Source organism: Dermacentor variabilis, chromosome 2 (assembly GCF_050947875.1).
Source record: "Dermacentor variabilis isolate Ectoservices chromosome 2, ASM5094787v1, whole genome shotgun sequence".
Classification (NCBI taxonomy): domain Eukaryota; kingdom Metazoa; phylum Arthropoda; class Arachnida; order Ixodida; family Ixodidae; genus Dermacentor; species Dermacentor variabilis.
In genome coordinates this window covers 23,249,657-23,269,205 of record NC_134569.1, presented here as the reverse complement: position 1 = coordinate 23,269,205, position 19,549 = coordinate 23,249,657, and the positions used below count along the sequence as shown (strand labels likewise).

The 19,549-nt window shown below is 42.9% G+C and overlaps 1 protein-coding gene across 2 annotated transcripts in view; it reads right to left on the bottom strand.

Moving 5' to 3' along the window:
- Rab5 (RAS oncogene family member Rab5) overlaps positions 1 to 19,549 on the bottom strand; it is a 41,895-nt gene that overhangs the window by 4,094 nt on the left and 18,252 nt on the right. The gene's annotated exons all lie outside the window — the stretch shown is intronic.

The following is a 19,549-nucleotide window of genomic DNA, read 5'->3' as shown; positions in this document are numbered from 1 at the left end:
GTCCTGCTCAAAAAACAGTGCTTCGAAAACGCGCAATTCTTGGTATAAATAAAGACTTGTATTTCGATTACTGGTTTGGAAGAGCTCTCAAGATTGCTATGCTACAGCACATGTCAGATTGCGAGAGAAAAATAACCCTGTGCCTTCTACAATGCGGCACGTAATCTGCATTTTAGCTTCATTGCAAGGGACAGAAGTAGAGAGCAGCTCTGCATGGCTTTTGCGCTGGGTTACATGTAAACGGCAAATTTACTACTCGTTTTCTGGGATTAAAATGAATAAGCTGTTATTTAAGTACTTAAAAAAGAAAACAGATTGATCAAAGCAGGAAAGAAAATACTTCATTGTTTTAAATAGAAGATTTTTTGTTGTTGTTGTTGTCGCAAACTTATTTTCAAAATGTGATAGGTCTTATTTTTCGTTCCTTTTCACATTTTTTTTTTTTTTTCTTTTTTGCAAGCCTTCAGTCTCGCCAGTTCGCATAGCATCAGCGATGCTCGCTGCAATCTTTCTTCAGCACAAATGGTAGATCGTAAGCTTGCAATAATATTTCTGGCATGATAGACCACCACAAAGAGTTTGCGAATTCACTCTGACCACGCACAAGACTGACACGATTTTGCCCAGTGCGTGGGTGGCCATTTCCATCAGCAGGGTCACTGGCCGTCCGGCTCGTGATGCCAGTCTAGAGTGCGCACCCATTGGTGGAGGCTCATGTGCATCCACCTTGTAGGAGTAAGCACCCCCCCCTTTTTTTTTCTGAATTTGTACCCAACCATAGTTTTGAATGCTCAACCAGCCTCAAAGCACACAAACCTTAAGGTGAGACCACATGCACGCTTGCCAGCGCACACCCCCCTATTCGCAGCTCCTGGTTAGACACCTTGGTAGACTATAGATAGAACTTCAAAACACGCTAGTTGGATGTGGCTACTACCCATCACTCAAGCTGGTGAAGGACAAAGCCAGTCCGCACCACATACTATCGTCGGACTGAAGCATGTGAGCGTAAGCATGCACTCAAACACTGTCATGCATGAAGCAGACGCTGCACATACACACTGCAATTGCATGTAGCTGTGGTCTGCTATGTAGCGTAGACACCGCGGTGACCACACAGTGCCATGACAAGTCCACTGGCTGAGTGCATTGCAGCTCACCGAGGACAGCCGCATTTGGCTTAAGTTTGTGACATGTCATAGGCGCCACACAATTGGTAGTGACATCTACATTAACATTCAAAATCAAATTTGAAATACACGCCACAGCGACATTCAGTAGGCAAAGCACTGTGGGCACGCCCCACTCCGCCATAGCATTCACAGTGCAAGGCATTGAAAAAAGAGTGGAGGTACCGTGAAAGGCGTGTTTGATTGCCAATAACTGCTTCTGAACGTATAGCACTTTTTACGGCAAAGTATTCCCGAAATGTATTTCTCCACTCCGATAAGAAGTGGGTCAGGGCTCCTTTAAGGCAATAATGTAGACAGAGGAGCCTCTATGCAAAATTTTAAGTTCTGAAATTTGAGCAAGGGTCGCAATAAGCTTGCAAAAACAGTTGTTTATGAAACTCAAACCAAAAAATAATATACACCGCCATTACTGCTCACTGGAAGTGACGCATGACCTAAAGCATGGCTCCTAGGTATGAATTTTGGCCCCTTGGGGGCCACACTGCTATGTAATGTGCATATCACGGCCAATGCAGGGTGATGCGACAAGCCCTGCGTTATTTTTTTCCGAGTGGCACATTTCCTTTCGCACCCTTGTTTCTACAGTGATCACACAATTTCCAAGGGCCAAATGAAAGATTTTCATGTTCACTTGTGCGAGTACGTTGGCAGCTTGCACATCGGGTAAGCAATGGATGCTTCACTGTGTACTAGCGTTGAGAGGAATGCGTAACGAGCTTCGTATTTAGATTCAAACATGATGGTGACACACACACCTTGAAGGTGTGCTAGTCGGGAAGCAGATAACCTGTTCCTGTCAGACGGTGCTTAGACCAGCTCACCACGTGTCTGGAGCCGTGTCACTCAGAGACCACTCAGAGAAAGCTGCTGTCTTCAGCAAGCTGCAGTGCATGCTCAGCAAGTGCACTCGTCACAGCACCCTGTAGTGGCCATGGTATCTACGCTACGCAGCATACACAGCTACACACAACTGTGCGTAATGTTTGCTATGTGCACAACAGGGCTGGAGTGCACATTCGTGCTCCAGTCTATGTGGACCAGCTTTGTCCTGAACCAGCTTGATTGAAGGATAGTAACCACATCTAAATTGCTCATATTGAAGCGCTGTCAATAGCTCGATGCAATGTCTGCCAAGGCGTCTAGCCAAAAGCGATCAGGAGTGAGCAAGCATATGTGTGGTCTGACCTTAAGTTCTGCACGGTACGAGGCTAGTTGAGTGTTCAGAACTAACTTAAATTAGCGAGACCCGACAGCTACGACACTGATAAGCAGTGTGGCCAAATTTTCATTCCTACACAGGTGGGCATGGCCTAGTGTTAGCAGATGACAGTCGGCAATAGTCCTATAGTCTTACTTCCACAAGTATGCAAGTCCTATCGAAATGTGAAACTCAAATTTTCACTTCAGCCTGTGTATTAAAACTGCGTCAATAAATGTACACAATAACAGCAGGAAAAAGCGTGCTAATTCAAACACCCTTGATTCATGTTAGCTATTAGCCAATAGCCGCCGCATATGGGAATCTGCTGTATGATGAAATTTTGCAGCCCAAAAAGAGTGAGAAATAGGCTTGTGCTGAAAAGAGCGACGAAAAGGCGACTACGCATTCCACTTGCAGGCATAACACTCCACACACAACTGCAAAATTTGGCCGAGATGTTCACGGCAGCATATCTTATCTGCAGACTGTGGTGACCTTTTTCACCAAGGCCGAGGGGCGGTCCAGGGCACTTTTAAGCAGTGATGTGGCTTTCGAAATCATCTTCCTTTGATGCAAGAGTTGAACAGGTCATTGAGCGAAAAAGTCTGCATCTGTCTGTAGCAGCAAAACAGCAGGTAAATTGCCATTGGCTGCAAAGCCAAGTCATAAGCACTCCTCAACAGGGTTCCTAATGGCTACGACGCCATGGCATGAACGCGCTTGACGAAGCAAAGCGAGTGAAAGGGAGCATATGGTGCCCCGGTAGCGAGCCATGTGTTGCGCAATGAGGGCACCACCACAACAGCACGTCACCCTCATTTTTGGAAGCCTGTGTTAACCACGCATTCCCTGTCTGCACAAGCTCTTGCCTGCATTGTAACTGCACCTCGACAAGGCCACATCAAAATGCATCAAGCGTCTCAACACATTCGCTTGCACACAAGCAGTTCATAACTCTAAGGACCACTCAGCGACATTCAACAGGACATTAGTGCTTTTGCATTCACAACTCGTAAGAAGTGCTTATGTATCCTCGAATTTTTCTTTCGAGATTTTGATGAACACTTATTGGCAATGTTTCTGTGAGGTCACCATAAACATTTCAAAATTATACAGTTAAACGTCGGTATAATGAACTTCAATACTGCAACGAAATTCTTAATATAACGGTATTTAACTTTTTATAACTTCTTGTCCATAGAACACCATGTATTTAGAACCTCAATATCAGAAAGTGTGTTTCTACAAGATTTCAATGCAACGAAATTTCACTACTACTGCGAAGGAATATCAAGGCAATAAAAAGAAACTTCTCTGGTCACAGATAACTAATGGTTAAATTACAAGGGACTGTTTGCACATGCATCTCTAATCACATACTGCAAGACCAAGAGTGACCGCTGAAACTGAGCAGTGCAATGTTCCGTATCATGTCCAAGTGCAATAAGAACTGAGCTGCAAGCTTTAGGCGCAGGTGAAAAACATGTCAAGGATGGTAGCTTGATGAGCGCAGTCTTTCCATGCAAGCAAGGGAAAATGGGGGAGGGGAGCAAGCTCACAGTAATGCAACCAAGGTGGGGGGCGGGTCGGCAAGCCTATCCTTTTTCTAGCACGGCCGGGGCCTGTGTATGGCTGTCAGTGCAGCAGAGCTCGCAGCTCGCATACCCCGCTTTAGACGTAATCTGCCGTGTGTGCACAGAGTGTGGCATGCTGACATGGCATGGCATCACGTGGCTGTCTTTGCACATGTCTGGTGAAGGGCATGTTACCATGTTGCAGTCCAAATGTTGCATAATATCCCACAAAACTCGTGTACAGCGGGTCTGAGAATTGTATTTGCATACTGCTGAGTTCACAGCTGTTTTTAGTGTAGAAGGGAGGCTTACATCTCACCATCACTCGCATAATGTCTGCCACATTAAACTATTATTTTTTTCTGTAAGAATAGCCAAGTGACTGAACGAAGGCTTTCAGTGGCATTTTGCTTTTTTTTTTTTTTTTTTTTTTTGCTGCACATCAGAAAAGCACCGGTAAATGGGAAGCAATGCAGCTTAAACATGCATGTCTTTGTAAGTCAACACTTATTCAGAGGTTCCCCTGTTGTTTTGTGGTCTAGTGTTTGCACCAGCTACCATATATTCAAAATATTGTATTGCAAAACATTTTCACCTTTGAACTTCAGGAGGGCCTATGGAATGCAGCGAAAGGTTTGTTGATCGAATATTGTAAGCACAGCCGAATGTGACATTTCCCTTTTTTTTAAGCAAAAATTTGTGCCTTTTATTTTTCTTCTCCCCTTCACACCAGACTTGACACTTGGGGTGCCAGCAAATTTAAACAAAAAAAAGCAAGGATGTCCCGACCTGCACTGTAGCTTAAGACCGTGACCAAGAAAAATTTGTTCACATACATCACACACCGAAGTCAGGTTTTCCGACTTCGGTGTGCGACGTGCTTGGTGGTAGTAGTAGTAGTAGTAGAAACATTTCGAAGGGAAAGAAGTAGTTGTTGAAGACTTGGGCGGCGGATGGAGAACTCATTGCAGAGCCCCTGTGGCCTGTGCTGCTGCCCTTGCCTGCTGTACCAGGCTGCGCTGGGTTGTCAGGTCCGAGCTGGACAGAGAGGCCTCCCACTGCTCTTTCGTTTGAAGTGTTCGTAAGTGTATGGGTTTATCCCCCGTGCACCCCAATGTAACATGGAAGGTGGTGGGGTGACCGTCGCACCATGGGCAGGTAGGTCTGTAGCGTTCTGGTGCTTGGTGGTGGAGGCCAAGGTGCCAATGTGCGAAATGCTTAGCCGAGGATTCAGAGAGTCTGCACACAATGTACGTAAATGTCAAGTTCAACGTGCCGGTGTGCGAAATCCTTAGCCGTGGGCCCAGAGTACTCGCGATATGTTTTTGGTAGCAAATTCCTAAGCACCAATGCTCAAAAGGCTGTCCAAGGATTCCATGCACGACATCTGTGTCGCCAATGCTCAGAACTTAGGCGTTCATCTGAGACATCCAGAAATGGAGTGATCGGCTGCACTTCTGCTATGCTTGTGTGGTGGCCATTTCAGCACTCACCAGACCATGGAAGATGTTGAGATGATCAAGAGCTCACAAGGTGCAAAGAGCAGATGACGCCCCTATGGAGCAAGCGCCGGACCAATGGCGAAGCGGGCTGGCATTACATGGCAGGCACAGCCAAACAGAGACTTCAAAATGATCTTCAATCATTTGCTTTTTGTGCACCTATTTCAGTGAGGAGCAGAAAGCTGAAGCGGCAAAATCGAAGACAGACAAATGCGCCTTCTGACAAGACAAAGATGGCAGTGCTCAGTTGCACTGTTCCAGAGATAATGTGGCTTGAAAAACACTTTTTTCACGATTTCCACAAAATCTCTGCCACCTTGGCTGATAACACAAATTTTTTTAGCACTTCTGTGTCGTGCTTAGTACACGAAAAGTTAATTGAACTGGAAATGCTAGTTTCAAGGTTTTCTTTTGCCATTTTTCGCAATGTGACAGCCCCCCCCCCCCTTAAATCAAGTCTATATGTGTCGCAGGACCGCTTCCAAAGCAAAAGACCCCACATCATGCTACATAGACTACAAAAGCCCGAAAACAACGACCAGCAACTGCCACCGAGTGCATACAGTGCAGGCCACTAATAACGATATCAAGAACGAAAAATTCTATTGTGATTATTGCTATATCTGGAGTGTTGTAAAAACGAAAAAAAAAAAGAAAGAAAAGAAAGGGAAAAAGGACTACCAAACATACCTTTGTAGCTCTGAAACCAAAATTGCCACTTGCACTAGGCAGCTAAAAATAAAATGTTTATATGTAACTCTAAATAGCATGCCGAGCATAAGGCGCACTGAAATAGTCATAAAGCAGCATTTGCTTTCGCGGGAATTTCAGGTTCACAACAGTGGTGTGCATCACGTCCAGCTGCTGCGCAAACACTGGCAGCAATAATTTAGCACAATGCGTTGGCGGGCTAGTTGGTGCGAATCCATGAATACTTTGTTTAGCGCAAAAAGACAGACACAAGAAAGACGACAGGACAAGGCGCTTGTCCTGTCGTCTTGCTTGTGTCTGTCTTTTTGCGCTAAACAAAGTATTCACAGCAATAATTTAGTTTGCATTTTGGCAGCAGTTGTGGAAGTGGCAACATGCACTGACCAACGTTCTTTGCATCTACAGGCAAGTGTCTTCTTCCCCTCCCTGTGATCAACATCTGGTTATTGGCTTCCACGTGTGTCCCTGCCTTCCCCAGGTGCACAGATCAAGAATCCGCGGTGCTGTTGAAACCAGCGCTGCACTTGTGCTGGCACAACAGCAATGGCACCTTATTCTGGCAGTGGTAGTGGTCATAGCAACATGCACTGACCAACATTCTTTGCATCTGCAGGTTAGTAATACGCTTTTGTATAGTCATTTGCTGCAGCTGCTGCCAGATATTGTTGCCGAACTTGTGTATTAACTTGCACCGCCAAGCTTGCGTTGTATTGCTGGGTCTGACTGGTGAACAATGTCTACAAATGCGGAGCTTGCAAAAAGAAATGAGAGAATTGAATCCAAGCTTGGAAACAAACTACACTCACAAAGGAAAGCTTTAAACTCGAGCAATACTTGAGATTGAAAAATGTCAAGCTTAAGGGCATTCCTTGCACACAAGGAGAGACTGTGCAACAGTCGTACGAACTATTAGCAACAAAATTGGTTGCCCAGTAACAGCCACCGACCTTACTGTTTATCGGGTTCCTACTAAACATGAAAGCACGAGAAGCAAGACTGCCTGGATAATAGCAGCCTTGCAACAACAAAAGAGAACCCTGTCTGAACATCTAGCACTTGAAAATAAAGCTCTCTTTTCCAAAGCCTTGTGTCCTAAGAAAATGAGAAACTGGAGATTTCTGTGGATAGACAACTGTCAAATCAAGGCTCCGAAAACAACCGAAAGCCACATCTTTCACATCGTAACTGAATCCGACCTTTCATTGAGAACTAAACTACTTTTGCACCATGCCTGTCACCTAGGCAAATCTCAAAATTGCATCATATCTCACAACTACCCAATTAAGCAGTAGTCTTTCAAATCATCAGCAATCCGTCTTGCATTCGAATGCACGCAGTCTGCACAAGCACTTTGATGAATTTTCTAATCTTTCTACATTCACCTTCCAATTTCCAGTCATCGGAGTATCTGAAACTTGGTTGAGTGACCACGATAAACACCTTTCCTGTTTTTCTAATATTGTTGTTGAATAGTCCAATCGTCTGTTCAGCAACCATGGTGGCGCAGCACTACGTATTCCGATATTGCACACAACAAAGGAACAATCTTGCACTTAACGTAATTGTGAAGATGTTTGGGTTGAACTTATAAATGGCTTCCTTAACATAGATAAAAATCTAATTGGTTGCATATATTGTTCACCCTCTTCATCAGCAATGAATTTCTGTGCTGCTCTCTAATGTAATGGGAATGGTAGCAAATGAAAACAAAAATGGAGTAATTATAGGCAACATCAACATTAATCTTGCTGGCAGTAAGCCTACTAAGGCTTTACATTATTCTGATTAACAGCTTTAGTTATGGATGTTTAAGATACCAACACAATGTGCTAACCACCCCATAGGTGCATTAATTGACCATGCACGATCAAATTTGGCATATCCACCAAATGCAGATGTTCTATTGAACAAGATAACTGATCACTATCTTATAATTTTAAACTTTCATTATACTCATAGCTCCGAAAAAAATGTACATTATGTACATGTTTATACCAGACAAACAATCATTCCTTGAAGCCGTGTTGAATCTTGAATGGAACCCCATCTTTTCTACGAATGATCCAGAAGGACCATTTTCACTGGTTATGTCTATGCTTAAGTCCTGTTTCGATCATCATTCCCATCAAATTCCACACAAAAAGAAATTCGCATCAGCTCAGAATCCATGGATAACGAATGAGCTCCTAGCTTTTAATGTGCAAAAAGGATATATTTCACAAAAAAACAAGCAACAACTACGGTATTTAGACGATTGTAAGTCGACTCGAATGTAAGTCGATCCCCCCCATATCGCATGTGACAGGGAAAAAAAAAAAAAGCATACCCGCAGGCGCATTCCATAACGAAAATTTATTAGTAGCTGGCATGGTCAGTGGACTACTACTACTCACTAGTGCTGCCAGTTATTGGTGCTACGGTCCCGAAGCACGTCGCCGTCCAGCGGAATTCCGTATTTGCATACATACACAAGTCGATGCCGAAAGCACCCAACCACACAGAGCCGCCCGGGAGGCTCTTCTGACATGTCCAGTTGGCGTAAGTGCGTGGTCTTCTGCCGCCAGCCACTCGTACTCACGGCGGAGCAGCTCCTTAAAAGGCAAAGATCCAGGCTTGTCTCACGACCAAGTCGCATGTCACTGGCAGGGACCGATCAACCATTTTGGCGATGTACGCTGCAAGCTTGGCCTTCAGCTCCAGAAAGCGTCCCGACTTCGGCCTTCGGAAACCTCTTTGCTTGACGTCACAGGTGAAAATTTTGCTTCTCTGCCGTCGCCACACTCGCACCACCCATTAAGAAACATGAAACTTGCGGCCCGCTGCGCAGTTATTTGTTCAGCGTAAAGGATGGCAGCCCTTTTCAACGCCACTGTGAACGAGCGCCGAATGTTTTAGTGGACTCTGAGCACTCATGATGACTGGGGAAGCACGGAAGTAGCATGTGGCTGGCAGTCAAATCGAACGCATGAAACTGAAGAGCTACAGGGAACGAGAAACACGCGAGCCGCAAGCAGTTAAAGCCCCTTAAACTTCGTAAAGTAGCAACACTCTCCTCCTCTGCCTTCACTCCCTCGTTTCTCCTCTCTTTCACGCTCCCTCCTCGACCGTGCTCCACCTACACTGCTCAAGCATAGCAACGGCGCCAACATGCGCTCCTCGCCACTCCGTAGACACTTCTCGAGCAAAAATGTTGCTGATGCACAGTGCGAGGGCCCACGTGATGCTATTAGGCCAATAGTGTCACAGCGACGGCCTCGGCCAGAGTGGTGAGGAGGAAGCAGCATTCTTCAAAGCATGGCGCTGCTTTACGAAGTTCAAGGGGCTTTACGAGCAGTGTATGCTCTTCCATGAACTATCGACACTTCCCGCAAGTGCCGCCGTTCTGGGGGTGCTGCCGCAAATGGAACAGCGGCACTTCCATGAACTATCGACATCCCCCCCCATGAGCGCTGTGTGCTCTGTAAAACTCAAAAATGTTGAAAAAACCCTTCCGAAAAGTGAACAAACGCGCGAGACAGCAGAAAGCTACGGGTGGGGCCGTACAGCAAACATAAAATTGGAACTACATTGTAGCTCCCCTAATATCTTATCGGTCCATTTTTTTAGTGATGCCAGGTTTTGGTTTCGATTGTAAGTCGAACCCCCCCCCCAACTTCAGATTTTCAAATTTTAAAAAAGAGGTAGACTTACAATCGTGTAAACAGGGCACTTAACAAGAACACAGCCATTTGGTACGAAAAGTTTTCTAACCAGCTTTCTGCCACATTGGAAAAAAATAACATGGTACAAAAGGAAAATTTTAGAATGCCGTAAAAAAGAAATGGGGAATTGTGAACTCCTTAAATATGACAATCACAGAACTAACAGAAATTGCTCATCAGTGCAATGTTTTCACAACTGCCAAAGAAATAGCTTATGCGTTTGCCGATTTCTTCTTTAGCAGTGAACAACTGACACCTATGCATGGCAAAGCCACACCCCACCGTCTGCAACAGTCTCTTTATTTCAAACTGTATCCCAGGAAGTTCTAAACCTTACAAACAAGGTGAGAATACCAGCGTTGGGATTGATAAATTACCCCTTTCTCATATAAAATTAGTTTCACCCTTAATAGCTGATACCTTGCAGACATAATCAACATCATGTTTAAATTGAGCAGTTTCGCACAGGAACTTAAACAAGGCAGAATTACCCCAATATATTTAAGAAAGGTGACCGCTCTAATCTCCAATAATCACCCCGACTGTGTACTACCTTGTTTTAGCAAGGAAATTGAAAAACTTATCAAATAATGCTTAACTAATTACATTACAAAATTTAACATTCTCTCACAATTCCAATATGGCTTTTGCCCAGGCTACTTGACTGAACTTGCTCTTGTTGCACTAGCTGATCAACTAAAACTCACTATCGATGAGGGTAATTATGCAGCTTCTTTATTTGTGGATTTAATGAAAGCATTTGTGAAAATGCATCATTGTATCTTATTTCATAAGCTTGAATCATTAGGAATTACCAGCCCAGCACTCCTGTTACTACAAAATTGCTTAACAGATGAATGCAGGTAGCAACTATTTCAGGCATTCATTCTTAAACCATGTTCACTAATATTGGCATACCCTAGGTTCCATATAGGGTCAACTTTTATCTTTATTATACGTCAATGATCTGCCTAACTGCCTTTCTTGAAAATGTATAAAACATCTGTAAAGCTCATGGCACACAACACACTAGCCCATACAAAACTAGATTATGTAAGTGCAATATGTGAGCCTTTCCAATTAAACCTAATTAAAACACACGAAGCAGTCCAGAACCAAGCTGCTATACTCATCTTGAGTGATTGTTCTTACAGCTCTAGCATCACAGCACTAATATCACAACTTGATCTACCTGCCCTGGCTCATTGCTGCAGAAATTCTCGACTAAATCTTCATCACAAGTTCTTCCACTGTTTTTCGGTTAAAAATGAACTGATTGTTCCCGCAAAACTCATCCAACACTCATCATTCACGCAGCACCCATCCAAATGCCATCGTCCCTCCGCATGCCCGCAACGCACCAGTTCATCATTTTTTACTCGTACTGCGTGTGACTGAGATGAACCCTGCAGAATTCAAATCTGCCATCGAAGAAATCACACATGATGTTAACCCATGGGACAATGCGTGTGTACTGCTACGCATCGTTGCTGCTTTACTTATCAAGCCTTATATTCACGAACTGACTTGTATTCATCTGACCTAAATTCACCAATTTTTACTGTAATTATGTTTTATCCCCTGTACCCAACTATCATGCAATGTCGCTTACGGGGCCCTTGGAGCATAATGGTGATATAAAAGTAATTCCCCTAAAGTATGTAAGCACCGTTGTATGCGATGACTTGTCATACATTGTAAACCTTATGTTGTCGACAGGTGTTTTTCCAGACAAATTAAAATTGGCTCAAGTGGTTCCAATATACAAAAGTCGTGACATAAATAAGCTGTCTAATTACCGACCTATTTCGGTATTACCTGTTCTATCAGAAACTTTTGAAAGTTATTAATTCTAGGATAGCCAATTTTCTGCATAAATACAATGTCATTGCCGATTCACCGTATCAGTTTATAAATAATAGGTCCACGGAAAAAGCACTGTTAGTTGTTAAAGACAAAATAATAGATAATATTGAATGTAAAAAATATACGCTCGGCCTATTTTTAGATTTTCGCAAGGCCCTTTGAATGCGTACATCATGGTACTCTCCTTAGCTTTGTGACTACAGGGTTCGCGGTATTGCGCTGAACCTGTTAAAAAGTTATGAGTAATAGGTCCCAATACGTACGGTACGAACAAATAACATCTCAGATACACAGACAATAATGTATGGTGTCCTGCAGAGATCAATACGAAGGCCTTTATTATTCATTACATATATCAATGACCTAGCCGATATATATAATTCTCCAGATCTGGTAATGTATGCTGATGACAAATCTTTCTTTTTGAAACTTCATTTTGGGTTACACGCAAATAAGCTTAGTTTAAATATAAATAAAACAATATATTCTTTTTAAGCCGTTCAACATCGTGGAACATTATTCTATACAGATTTATTATGATAATACAAAAATCAGTCAGGTTTCTTCTAAAAAATTTCTCGGCGTGTGGTTTAATGAAAATCTTAGCCTGTACATATCTGAAAACTTGCTTCTGAACAAAACAAAGTTGCTGGTCTGCTTTTTAGGATTTGTAAACTTTTGCCTGTTTGGTTAAAGGTGTCAATCTATAATGAACTGTTTTTCTCAAAACTGTCATATTGCAATCTTGTATGGGGTATGACTACATCTTCAAATTACCATAAACTACTACTGCTACAAAAAAGCCTTGCGCACTATTGAGGACTCTTACGGTGCACCACAAAAATTACGTACACAACCCTTGTTTGTTGAACAGCACATACTACAAGCTGACCAAATGTATTATCTACGGCTGTTGCAATACATTCATCGAAACCATTTGTACTCTGTTACTGACAGTACTATAAATTACAACCTTCGTGAGGTAAAACTACGATTTACGCGAACGCGCACGAATTATGGTAGACAAAAGCTAAATTTTTCAAGTACCCACAGCCCTCAACAAATTTCCCTTTGCTGATTATTTCTTTTTATCAGAAAATGTGTTCAAGGAAAAGACGAAACGACGTTTGATTGAAGGTGAAATTCATATGTAAAAAAATTTAATCTACCATTTGTTTATACATATGTTTGTATCTGTTGCAGACAAGTACTAGTCGCATTTTTTCGTGTCTTAATTCACCAGCCATGTATGCATTGTGTTTGTACGTGTATGACAGTGCTTGCATATTACCTTGCATGTTTTTTTTTCTTCCCCTAATTAAGTTTCACTGTGCACATTGCTTGTTTTGACATATTTGTCGCACCTTCTATGTACATCTTTTTGGCCTTTATATTATTACTGCCAACTGTATGGGTACCGGGGCCTAGTCAGACCTTACCGCCTTTTGTCCCGGTCCCCTCTTTTCCTTGAAAAGAAGAATACACTTCACTAATAAATATATGCAGATGATACTACTATTATTAATTAGTCTTACAACTCTAATATCTAACCTTAATGGCAATTTATACAGCCTGCTAAGACTGGTGCCACACCAACCGGCTACAGATAAACAAGTCGAAAGCAAAATTTCTTGTATTCACTTCCCACCAACAAAGACTTCACTCCATTCCTCCTATATTTCTTGGTACCAGTCCTATCCCTGTAATTTTTCCTGTAGTTATCTTGGTGCAGAAGTAGACGGAAACCTTAAATTTATTGAACAAATATTTAAAGTAGAACATAAGATTGCCTACAGGAACAGGGTGCTTCTAAAAACAAAATATATTTCATAATCAAATATTACTATCCATATACTTTTCATTTATTCATTCCCACATTAACTACTGTTTTGCTTGTTGGGGAAACACTTTTGTAACCCATTTAAACTAATTGCAAATCCTATAGAATCAGGCTATTAGGATCGGACAAGAACCGGCGGTATGGCCAATAACTACATTTACCCCTTAAACCCACAACGCCGCATATCTTTTACAAACTAAGCACATTCTTTCGTCATAAAACTCAAACATAACCTCGGCCGACAAATCAATTGCACTTGCGATAGCTTGATACCACAATCTTTGCTAATAAATACTAATATCACCAGGTTTACAATAAATTCGAAGTTTATTTTACCCAAAATAATACTAATTATGGCAAGCAGAGCATCCATTTTTTCGTTGTCGCATTCTGTAACACACTACCAGTAGATATGAAAACACTTAAAAATCACAAATTCAAGAATATATTCTGTCCAATACTGATGCCTAGTTCATACTCAGCTATTCTTTCAGTGTGCCTTCATATTATTTTCATTGTCAAACCACTAGATGCAGTTTGATGTCCTTGTCATTCATATGTATTTGAGTTTGCTAATTATGCTTTGTATGTCATGTCATATTTTACACACACACACACACACTGTTAATTTATTAATTTTCAATGAGATTATCCTACAGTGCTTTCTTTGTTTGACTCTTATTTATGTACATCTGTCTAATTATGCTAGTCATACTAAGACCTGCAATTCTTCCTTCTTAACGAATTGTTGAAACTGCTGCAATCTGTGCTTTATTTTGTAAAAGAGGTCCCATTGCAGTCTGACTTCTGGTCCTCCTGTATAATAACATCTTGTAATCTTTCTAATCACAATAAAACCGATTCTGATCAAACCAGTGAGTGACTCAATCGGAGTCTGTGTCAAAGACAGGCCACTGTCAATCTCGTCGTCACTGCCACTGCTTTCATCGCCTCTGTCACAGCGCCACTGTGTCGTGACAATCACTTCGTCGGATATTCGCAGAATGAGGCAGCACTATCTGCACTCAGAAACTCCTCCAATGAAGCACCACTTCTTTCATTGTCAGTAGTGAAGTGCTCCCAGAAATAAGTAATGTCAGTGGCTTCCACCATGTTGGTTTCGCTATCATGGAGAGTTTCGCTCTGGTGCACAGAGCCTGGCTTTTCCATTGATTGTCATGGCCCCTGGATGTAGCTATCATGATCACAGCGCTTCTGTGCAAGCCATACTTCTTTGAGTCTAGCAAAACTTGCAGTGTCGTCTCAAGCAACACAGCTTTGCGCTTTGTCCGCACCATCTTATACACTTTGGCACCATCTTTGTGGCTGCTTCCACAGCGCACTTCCTCACTCAGTGAGAGAGTATTGAAGGGCGGGCTTAGGTGGACACTGCTTCGCTTTTATTATTATTATTATTATTATTATTATTATTATTATTATTATTATTCACTTCTCTGGACGCGTGGAACACGATCGCAGGCAACACAGATGCCAAGCAGCTGGCACCATCCTGTGGCACGCTGTGCCAACTCGCGATGCTCTCCATGGCTTTTGCAGTCGGTGAGCAGGTTGGACAAGCTGCGCGGTAATGGCGGCAGATACAACCTCATGCAGGTAAACTTTTCGCCCCGTCTAAGCATCTTGTTTGAAGGGAACTTAGTAATCCAAACGTAACGATTATTCTGCATGGGAAACGCCATCAAGAAGGAAACATTCTTATTGTTGCATCCTATACGCAGTGAATAAAATATTGTTATACAGTTGAACTCACTTAACAATATTCAAGTGCCACGAAAATTCCATTGTTATAACCGATAATTGTTATAACTGGGTTATATGAAACAATAAAAACAGGGGGATGGCAAAGCTGATGCGAGAAAACTAAAATGGTGGGGAGACTGGTGCCCTTCCCCACCACTTTCCTCCATCCGGCTGCCGATTGTATTTGCTTGTTTAACTGCTTTCTGCGCACCCCAACCACGTGTAACAAGTCACGGCAGTCGGCGTTAAATAATGGCAATGCTATAAAAACTGCAAAGAGGGGTCATGGGTGGCAAGTGATTTGCGAGTGATTTCACCGGCAACGTCGTGCATTGCCAATGATCAGCGGGCGGATCAGCCATCTTCCATTTCGACTGAGAGTCGAACAAAGCTGAGAAACTACACCACCAGGAACGATTTCGAAGTAACCCAAGACGAATGCGAGTAATTAAGCTGTTTGCAGAAATGCACTGAATGAGGAGCCAGCGAGCAACATGCAAGTGCGCAGCTGGCGCAGTCCATTCGTGTTTCGGAGGGTGGCATGGTGTAGAGGTATGGGCACAGCCCATTTGTGTTCAGAGGGGCGGAAGGATGACAGGCATGCAGAGAAGGCTGGAAAACGAGTGCGCAGCAGCTCTTGGAGCAGTGAGCCATCAGGCAGCAGCTCGAATTTCTCGCTTTCTTTTTTTCCTTTTCGAAGATTTCACATCAAAATATTACTACAGCATTGTACATCATTTCTGACCCTTCAAAGGTCACTATCATATGTGTACAGCAGCAATTGAACACTTAAAGAAAAACATGCCTTTTAGGAACAAAGCACCACCTAATCACTCTGGTGCTGCTGCAACCTCTCGCGAGTCCTACAAATATTACTGCGCTGCCACTCTCCAGCTGTTGCTAGAACTGACTTTCCACTTATTTCTAAAGTGGCTGCTACATATGGCATAAAAGAAATTCCACTTCACCTAGTTCACTGTCGCCTGCCCACACCCATGCTTGTGCAATTTAGATGCAGCATTGTCACGGATGTTATTTCGAGTTACAGGTATCATGAAAACATTTAACTCTGAAAGTGTTACTGCGAGATGCTCACCCACATGGTTCTCCCGGAGGCTTGCGATTACTATGGTTACAGACAGGCACAAGCAAAGCAACAATACTGCCATGAGTATTTTTGGGAGGCGCAGAGAGAACTCAATTAGCAATAGAGTTATTAATTCTCACTTTTTCTGAAAGGTGTACATGCAACCAGCAAGTTAGCTTATGGCACCTGCGTTGTATGCCTCCTGTTTGCTGTGTGTGCATATGCTGGAGTTGTATTTTCAAACGAATCACATCCTTTTACATTATCCTTGCCGTTTGCCATTGGTGTGCTGCAGCTGAAAGGACGCTGCATCCCCATTTCTTGCTCGGATTGCTCCTCAGTGTGACACATAATAGAAAACGAAATGGGACGTTAAAATTTTAACTATGGGGTTTTATCTACCAAACCATGATAGAATATAATGAGGAATGCCGCCTGTGGGGGGGGGGGGCTCTATAATTAATTTTAACCATCTGAGGTTCTTTAACGTGCACCTAAATCTAAGAACACAAGTGTTATTGGATTTCGTCCCCATGAAAAATGCGGACACTGTGGCCGGGATTGAACCCACAGCCTAAAGTTCAGCTGCGTAACACTGGGCTGCCACGACAGGTGAATGGAATGTTACAAAATATGGACCGTGGTTGCATCAAACTCACTTCAAACATGACAATAATGGCCTGAATTTTACTATGTATGTGCAAGAATATACTATATTTTTGCGTGTATAACCCACACCAAAAATTCGCATTAAGTCAATCATTCCCCTCTTTACAGGTCACCACTTTGAGTTTAATAGTTAGCAAATTATGCACACAGCACCGGCGATATCCTACATCGCCCGGTCTTATGGCACTGCCTCAGTCTGCATGAAGCACTTTGAGATATGCCGGTGGGCCAAATCACCATAGAGATTTTTAGCTCGGTTGCGTTTGCCCCCTCGCCGTTGCCCATGCGTGGCTTGCCCCTTCCACGCTGTCATCCTCTGTCGCATGAATGGGAAAAGTTATCTGACTCGCGGCACATATCACGTGGCAGATTCTTTCGCGATACCGTCCAGTGTGTGAATCAAGCTCTACCAGCAACACCGAAGAATGGGGGAACAGAGCTGCTGGCAGAGGATACGACATGAACGAGTCATGCTTCCGAAAATGGACTGTTTTCGCACAAAAAATTTCGGCATTATTTGCAGTTATTTCCGCAGATTATATGCGCAGATTTTTTTTTCTTTCTTTTCCTGGCTGTTGTAACTGGGGGTGCGGGTTATGCGTGGCAGCAGATTATAAGCGCAAAAATATGGTACACTGGTTAATCCAGATATATTAAAAATAAGCTCTGTAATACTGCATTTACTCGCATAATGATCGCACTTTTTTGTAAAAAAAATTGTTGATAATTCAGGGGTGCGATCATTATGCAGCTTAAATTTTCCGCGAAAAGAAACCTTTTCATCCCCCATTTGCTGCGGGTTGACAACAGGTCAATAAACAGGCGGCTGCTGCTGTAACAGTGCGGGACAGCAAGAAAAGAAATGGCGGCCAGCAGAGGAAGCCGAACGCGGCAAACGCAACTTTTTTTCTTCTCGCGAGTACATTGCGTGCATTGAAACAGTATCTCCCGTATCAGTAATGAACAATATCGTTATCGTTAATATCTGCAAGTTTACGGCAACAACGCAGCCATGTTCACTTTGAGGGGACAGATAGGCGCGCTTAGCTTCCAGTGACATAGCAAGCAGTGACATGGCAGGCATGCTGCGAAAACTGTAGCATTTGTCTTCACTACTATCCTAATGCAGCACATTTATCTTAGCTGTGTTACAAGCGTCTGCGTATGAATAGGCTACACTTCTAACGCATCAATGTAAACGTGGCTACTATTGTTGCTGCTCGCGATTTGTTGCGTGCCCACAAGTGCAGATGAGAGGAAACGGAAGGCACCTTTTTCATTCTTGAATACAAGCATTATAACCAAGGCAAGCTTGGTTGTAGCTTTATTTTTTTTTTTTTTTCATGGAAGCGCGGAAAGTGGTGGAAGGAAAGAAATGGGGCATCTGCTCAAGAATCTGTTTGGTGCATGCAGACCACTTGGTATGTCTCGAGTCGGTTGTGTAGCATTTGACCACATTCGGCAGATGGTAAGCGCGATCATCATTAGCTAGACTTTGCACACGACATATCACTGCGGCAAGTTCGGGGTGCGATCATTAAGCAAGAAAGAAAAAAAAAATCGAATTTTGGCGATAAAATTCAGGGGTGCGATCATTAAGCGAGTGCAATCATTATGCAAGTAAATATGGACTGCATACAAACAAAAACATTTTTGCAGCTTTAATATCACCTAAACAATTATTTACTAGCTTCTTTACAAATAAGTCCCGAAGAAATTAATAGAATTGGACCCTGCGAGGATGCATTCGTTGAAGATTTGGGATTCAAAGGGTTAAAGGGATGCAAACATGGTGAGGCAGCCTAAACTATCTTCTAAATGTGTTTACTGCTTTTAAACCGGATAATTCACTTAATCAAATTATCAATCTTATCAGAATGTGTACGACTACACGCCCTCTTGTTCAATTAAAGAGACACTAAAGGCAAATATTAAGTCAAGCTGAAGTGATAGATTAGTGCTTGAGAATCTCTAAGGCTTCAATATCGCAAACAGAGCCTTAATAATCGAGAGATTGATGTATATGCAGGAGATTATTAGACTCCCCCGGGACATTCAAGTACTTGCCCGATGACAAAAGCACTCCTCAGTTAAATTCTGTCACTAGTACTCAACCACTCGTTACACAAAACATCCATGTATTGTATTACGAGACGAAATAGAATGCTACTTGTGCAGTTCTATTTCACGTTCAGAAAAAAGTACTCATTGAAATAACCCTGACAACGACGCGGGCAGTCGAAGGGTTGCATTCTCGCTCGATTCCGCGCCACCCACGCTCTAGCGTTTCAGTAGCTATCGCGTAGTGCTGCACTGGTTTTGCTGGCTTGCAAAACTTGCGCGAATTGCTAGTAGCGAAGAATTCAACTTCCATGTGATGATGCGGGATGCCCGAAAAACCTATGCCACTTGACCAGAAAGCAGTTGCAGCGGCGGGTCCGCTG